Source organism: Zingiber officinale, chromosome 6B (assembly GCF_018446385.1).
Source record: "Zingiber officinale cultivar Zhangliang chromosome 6B, Zo_v1.1, whole genome shotgun sequence".
NCBI lineage: Eukaryota > Viridiplantae > Streptophyta > Magnoliopsida > Zingiberales > Zingiberaceae > Zingiber > Zingiber officinale.
The window spans coordinates 107,840,718-107,848,674 of NC_055996.1; the positions used below are offsets into that span (position 1 = coordinate 107,840,718).

A 7,957-nucleotide genomic window follows, 5' to 3' on the forward strand; every position below is an offset into this window, starting at 1 on the left:
GGGAGTCATAAGTGCGATACGGAGCCGAGCGTCCTCCCAAGCTTTGGCGAGGGGACCCGTGAGAGTAATCTGCTGCTCGGGAACCGTTGGCCGATCAGCAGCCGCCAAGTATTCTTCTGAAGGAAGTCGCAGAACAGTTTTTATCAACCGCGGGCCGCTCGAGTTACCTTGGGGCGCAGTTGCTTTACCGGACAGCTCGCCGATTGAGGAAGGATGGTCGCCCAATCGTCTCAGGCGACGCATAGTCCGGGGAGGACTGGCAGGCGGCACCTCGGTGGTAGCCATGGGAGAGCCGAGCGGCGTGGGAGTACTCTCTGTAGAAACTGCCCCGGAGATCACGGGAGCTTCATCATCCCGCTCGGAACGCTGTTCATCAGAGGGGGTCAGCTGAGAGACTTGTTCTTGCCGTCTGTGCTTCCGAGTTGCTAGGGGAGCTTCATCTGCCGAACAGCTCTCTACCCCGACTTGAGCAAATGCTATATCGCCCGCAGTCTCGTTGAGAGAGGCGGAGGCGGCTAAGGCCTCAGGGACAATCTGAGTCCCCTCACCCTCTCCGGTGGCCGGGCCAGCCAAGACCAAGCCCCGTTCGGCAGTCTCCCTATTCTTTGCCGCCTCAATCTCAGCGGCTCTCAATTTCAGCCGCTCGGTGGCCTTGGCGCGCCACATGACTTCGGCTGCAAAAGCAAAAAATAAATCAGTTAGAATAAAAGAAAGAGGACGATAAGAGCACTTACTCATGCTGCAAGGCAAGTCGGCTGGGACGGGGGACAAGCCGAATATATACAGCACTCCCGAAAGGAGCAGCTTGTCGATGTGGTAGCGCTGGCCGACCAGTCGGTCGGCTACATGAAGATAGGCCGGATCGCCCCTAAACTTGCCGAGCTCCGGTTGTGCCGGCATCGCCGTCTGCCATTTGATACGGAAAGCCGGTGGCTCGGGGAAACACATATAGAAAAAATGCTCCTTCCAGTGTTTGTTGGAGGTCGGCATATTATCAAAAAGAACAAAGCCTATCCTAGATTGGAAAACGAAGGTACCCCACTCTGCTTTCTTAGGATAGTAGAAGTAGTGGAAAACTCTGGGGTCCAAGGGGATGCCGTTCAGTTTAAAGAGAATTACCACCCCGCTCAGCAGCCTAATGGAATTCGGAACTAGCTGGCCGAGCGGGATGCGAAAGTAGTTGCACACTTGTAAGAAGAATCGATGTGGAGGAAATCGCAGCCCGACCAAAAATTGGTCTCGGAAAAAGAGAACGGTGTCGGGCGGCGGGTCATGAGGCCGGTCGGTGGGTGTGGCTAATACTATGTGGTGGTCGGCAGGCAGGCTATACGTCCGAGTGAGGCGCAGGGCGTCCTCCTCGTCAAACCGGCTCTCCATGGTCGTGTACCAAAGACCAGGAGCGCCGGCGATCGGCTGGGAAGTGCTAGTCATGATCGAAAGTAAAAAAGAAATGTGGGACAAAAATAAAGGGAAATCAAGCAGGGAAGAAAGGTGGCAGAACGACAAGGGCAGCTAACAGAAAGCGTAAAGGAATGAGGTAGTGAAGAAAAGAAGGGCTTACGAGTAAAAGGATGATCGAAAGGGGTTGCGAGGTTGTCGGAAGGCTGAGAAACGGAGTCGCCGGAGCAGAAAGAAGCAGCAGGGCGTCGAAGGGCGATGGAGCAGAAATGCGGCGGAGAGGAGATATCGGGAGCTTTATAGCGTTGGCCTTGGATAACCTCAGCCATCCGATTCAGGTCGTAGAGAACGAGGCTGTCATCCAGCTGCTCATTTCAAACGGCGGCTGTCCCATCGGAAGTGAGGCCGGCGCCGTATGCTGACGACAGCGGGAGCGCCACGTGTCAGCGGGACACAGGGCGCATTTAATTAATGCCCTTTACCGCGCACAGCGCACGTGCTTGGCGTTAATGGAGAAGATTCGGCGTGAATTTCGAGGGGATACTGAAGGCATCAGCATGATAGCTCCGAACGGGCATGAAGAAGAAGGTGAGCCGAGCGGATGAACCTTCTGGGGTGGTGGTCACTCAGTCAGACTGGCAATCCAGTCAGTCGGACTTCGCCTCCTTCGACTAGACTTGAGGGGGAGGCAAGTGATCCGGTGGTAAGGCCGGGGGACCCTCATGAGGGTAAAGTTGACGCCACGTGGAAGTCAAAGGGCTAGGTGGCCGATCGGACAAGGATGGACCGACCGGACAACCTTGAAAAGGTGGGATACGGGAACCGACCGAAGAATGGTGGGCCGACCCCCCCCCCCCTCCCCCCCCGGTGTCCAACTGATGGCAAAAGGTGCCCCGGCAGGAGTCGGGGTTCCGGCGCTCGCTGAACAGGGTCATAGGGCCGAGCGGATGGCAGGCTCGGTCGAAGACATAAGGTAGCATACTGCGAACAGTCCTCACAGAGCACATTACCGAGGATCTCCTAAGCATACCAGTACATATGGATGGCCGGACGTGATGTGAGTGCCGACCGGCCGGACGTGATGTGAGTGCCGGCCGGCCGGACGCCCCGGCATGGAGTAAGGAGAGAAGGACAATGAACATCTTCTGACAGCTGTCATGCCCTATGACTAGGCCATACTCCAAATCTGGCGACAAGGGGTTCTGCTGTCCCATCGAAGACATGCTTGGACTGTGGCAGTATGGTGTCAGGTAAGCCTTCTGACAAGCCCTTACCGAGGTATGGGCTGGGGACACGTATTTGCCTCAGCATGTGTGCATGAGCTCCTTCCCAGCTCTATATAAGGGGCCTTGTGCTTCACCGGAGGTACGCGTTCTTTGATACTTGGAGTCACTTCTTCGTTGTTCGCTTACCTGACTTGAGCGTCGGAGGGTCGTCGCCGTGAACCCCTTCCCGGCCCGACTTCTGTACAGGTTCACCGGAGGTTCGTGCGACCAGTCGAAGATCTACGTCAGCGACTCGGAGAGTGCCGCGTGCCCAGTGTCTGTTGATTCAGCTTTCGGACAGGATCAGGTATAATTAGAGTTCTCTAGGTCAATTAATGGATTTCGACCAAAATCTTTGCTAACATATACTGCTCTGCCTCCTCTTAACTAGCTTCCATGCATACTCGGTATGAACATTAAATCTGAATTTAATCACTATGATGATCGTAGGGTTGTGATGGATCGATATTGTTGGATAATAGCAGCACAATCGTAATGGAGAAGGATGCATCCCCGAACAACAACTCTGTGCGGGGTTTTGACTTCATAGACAACATCAAAGTTACCGTCGAAAATAACTGCTCCGACATTGTATCTTTCTCTGACATCTTAGTTATTGCAGCTGAAGTTTCGGTGAACTTAGTAAGAACTAATTATAATTCTATCACTTAATAAAAGTTTTGAAATTCTCAAGAGCTTAAAGTGTCAAATTCACCTTTCATTTTCATTGATTAATTAATTATGTAATCAAAATTTTGAAAAACTGTTAAAACTTAAAGGCTGGTGGGCCTGCATGGAGTGTCTTACTTGGAAGAAGAGATGGAACTACAACCAACTTAACTACCGCAAATAACCTCCCTTCTCCCTTCGATAATGTCACTATCCTCCAACCAAAATTTATGGCTGTAAACCTTAACGTCACCGATTTAATCACCTTATCAGGTAATTGAATGACTCTCTGGAAGTTATGACAACGTATACATACATACATGAATATTGACTTTAATTTTAAATAAATTATAAATTGCAGGAGCTCACACCTTTTGGCGTGCTAATGTCGGACCTTCAACCAGTGACTCTACAACTTCAATAACCTAGGCAACCCAGATCCATCATTGAATACCACATATCTCTCTGCATTGTAGCAGAGTTGCCCTCAAGTGGAATATCAGCGTCCTCATTGACCTCAATGTCTCCACCCCTGACACCTTCGATAACCAATATTACACTAATTTGTAGAGCCTGAGGGGACTGCTCCAAACTGACCAAGACCTGATCTCTGCCGCCTCCACCAATGCATCTACTGCCCCCCATCGTCAACGACTTTGCCACTAATCAAATCGCCTTTTTCGAGAGCTTTCTTGAGGCGATGATCAGGATGGGAAACATCGGTGTGCTCACGGGGAGCAACGGGGAGATCAGGAACAATTGTCGGCAAGTGAATGGAGCTAGTGACATGTTACTGATTGAAGTTGGTGCTAAAAGAAGTTCCTCTGTTGAGAATATTTGAATTCAAACACAATGACACTTCGAGTGTCTTAATTACCTCAACTAGGTGAAGCAAATTTCGTTTGAGTGAAAAACCAATTGATTGAACTGACCGGTCCGGTTTGGTTGGTTGTTTGTTTTTTTTTAAAATAAATAAATAAAATAATTCCCACATGCCAATATTTGTAAAACACAATATGCATTGTTTATTTTGATTTTTCGGAGGTATTAAAATGTTATTAAAAGAATTGATTGATATCTCACACATGTTGGGCCTGATATAATATGTCATCTTCAGATAGGTCGAAATAAATAATGGATAACATATTTGGATACCTTGCAATCTCAGGAATCCACAAGAACTGAAATGGGTGCAATCGAAGTTCTCTAGGTTGATTAATGGATTTCGGCTGAAATCGACCGAAATCCGTTGGGCATGATATGAACTCAAATCAATTCCAACGTGAGATTTTGGTCAAAATCCATTAATCGACCTAGAGAGCTCCAATTATATCTATTTTAGGTCATGTTGATTCAAGAGATTGCAAAAAGTCTAAATATGTACTCTATTATTTATTTCGGCTTTTCTAGAGGTGAGATTTTATATCAGACCCAATATGGGATTTCGGCTGATTTCGATCAAAAACCATTAATCGAGTTAGAGAGCTCTGATTACACTCATTTCAGTTATTATAGATTTCTGAGTTTGCAAGGAGTCCAAATATGTCCTTCATTGTTTAATTCGGTTTCTCTGAAGGTGAGATTTTATATCAGGCCCAATGTCGAATTTCAGCTAATTTTTCAAATAATATTTTAACATGTGCAGAAAAGTTGAAATAAACAATAGATAATATATTTAAACTTCTTACAACCTAAAAAATTCACAAAACCTAAAATGAGAGCAATAGGAGTTCTCTAGGTCAATTGGCGGGTTTTGATCAAAACTCAATGATTGACCTAGAGACCTGATTGCATCCATTTCAGGTCTTGTTGATTTCTGAGATTGCGAGGAATTTAAATATGCTATCCATTATTTATTTTGGATTTTCTGAAGTTACTAAAATGTTATTAAAAGAATCAGTTGATATCTCACACACTTTGGGCCTGATATAAAATCTCACCTTAAGAGAAGTCGAAATAAATAATGGAGGATATATTTGGACTCCATGCAACTGCAGGAATCCACAAGAACTGAAATGGGTACAATTAGAGCTCTCTAGGTCGATTAATGGATTTCAACCGAAATCCATTATGCATGATATGAACTTATATCAGTTCCAACGTGGGATTTCGGTTGATTTCGGTCGAAATCTATTAAACGACCTAGAGAGCTTCGATTGTACTCATTTCAGTTCCTGTAAATTCCTGATATTGTAATGAGTCTATATATATCCTCCATTATTTATTTTGATTTTTCTAGAGGTGGGATTTTATATCAGGCCCAATGTGGGATTTCACCCGATTTCGGTCGAAATTCATTAATCGACCTAGAGAACTCCGATTATACTCATTTTAGGTTCTGTGGATCTCTGAGATTGCCAGGATTTAAATATGTCCTTCATTGTTTATTTCAGTTTCTTCGGAGGTAGAATTTTATATCAGACCCAATGTTAGATTTCTGCTAATTTTTAAATAACATTTTAACACATCCAAAAAATTGAAATAAACAATTGATTGCATATTTGAACTCCTTACAACCTAAGAAATTCACAAGACCTAAAATGAGTATAATTGGAGTTCTCTAGATCAATCAATGAGTTTTGGTCAAAACCCACTTATTGGCCTAAAGAGCTTCGATTGCATCCATTTCAGATCTTGTGGATTTCTGAGGTTGTAAGAAATTAAAATATGTTATCCATTATTTATTTCAGCTTCTCCAAAGATATTAGAATGTTATTAAAAGCATTGGTTGATATCTCACACACGTTGGCCGGCTATAAAATCTCACCTTTGGAGAAGTCAAAATAAATAATGAAGGACATATTTGGACTCCTTGTAACCATACAAATTCACAGGAACTGAAATGAGTGCAATCGGAGCTCTTTAGGTGGATTAATGGATTTCGACCAAAATCCATTAATCGACCTAGAGAACTCCGATTACACATATTTCAGGTCTTGTAGATTTCTAAAGTTGCAAGAAGTCTAAATATATTCTCTATTATTTATTTTGGCTTATCCTGAGTTGGAATTTTATATCAGGCCCAATGCCAAATTTCAGCCAATTTTTTGAAATAACATTTTAACACATCCAGAAAAGTTGAAATAAACAACGAGTAGCATATTTGTACTCCTTACAATATAAGAAATTCACAAAACTTTAAATAAGTGTAATTGGAGTTCTCTAGGTCAATCAGTGAATTTCGGTCAAAATGCACTAATTGACCTAGAGATCTCCAATTGTACCCATTTCAGGTCCTGTGGATTTATGAGGTTGCAATGAGTTCAAATATAATATACATTATTTATTTCGGCTTCTCCGAAGGCATTAAATTATTATTAATAGAATTGGTTGATATATGACATACGTTGGACTTGATATAAAATCCTACCTTTAGATAATTCGAAATAAATAATGGAGGACATGTTTAAACTCCTTGCAACTTCAGGAATCTACAGAACCTGAAATGGATGCAATCGAAGCTCTTTATTCCGATTAATGGATTTTAATCGAAATTGACCGAAATCTCACGTTGGGCCTGATGCTTGGGCCTGATATGAAATAATATCAGGCCTAACGTGGGATTTCGGTCAAAATCCATTAATCGACCTAGAGAGCTCCGATTACATCTATTTCAATTTCTAAGTATTTGTGAGGTTACAAGGAGTCCAAATATATCCTTCATTATTTATTTCAATTTCTCCGAAGGTAGGATTTTATATTTGGTCCAACGTGTATGAGATATCAACCAATTCTTTTAATAACATTTTAATTCCTTTGGAGAAGCTGAAATAAACAATGAATATCATATTTGAATTTTTTACACCCTCAAAAATCCACAGTGTTAGGACCGTTGTGCCCGCTAGAGGGGGTGAATAGTGTTTTGTCGCGCACTTGTGCTTGCTTCATCTTGATATGCAGCAGAAAATAAAAACAAACACACATAATGCTAACACCTAGGGTTTTCTTGGTATCTACCTCAAGATGAGGTGACTAATCCAAGGATCCACACGACACGCTCACTCCACTAATGAAAACCTCCTTCTCGGTCGCAGCCGGAGGCGGGGAAGCCTCGTACAGTACTCACACACAAACACAAACACGAACACAAGAAGAAGAAACAAAAATACAATGTAATACACCCATCTTCTTACTTACTTGTGCTTGTCATCACCTCTTGAACCTTGGAGAAACTCCCCAAGTGCCTTCAAGAACTGGCGTGAGTAGATAGGAGAAGCTCACTGTGAATCGCTGAAGAACGACGTAAAAAATTGCAAGAGATCTGGCGAAGAAAACGCTTCGGCCAGGCTATAGACAGTGCTCCCAATCGATTGAGATCAACCTCAATCGATTGCCATGTCACATCCTCACAATCCTAGCCGTCCATCACCTGCATCCTGTGCAACGGTCACTTCCCAATCGATCGACCGATCGATTGGGACTTCTTGAATCGATCGCCCGATCGATTCAGGATCATTCTGTGCTCTCGCGTCCGCGCGAGAGCTTCTGCTGCCCAATCGATCGACCGATTGATTGGCAGCTCCCAATCGATCGCCCGATCGATTGGGAAAGCCTCTGTGCTCGCGATTTCACCTCCCAATCGATCGATCGATCAATTGGGCCTTCCCACAATCGCAACACACTCC

At 44.4% G+C, this 7,957-nt stretch overlaps 1 pseudogene; it reads left to right on the forward strand.

Moving 5' to 3' along the window:
• Positions 1-1,571: 1,571 nt before the first annotated feature.
• On the forward strand, positions 1,572-4,173 carry LOC121991344 (annotated as a pseudogene).
• Positions 4,174-7,957: the final 3,784 nt, after the last annotated feature.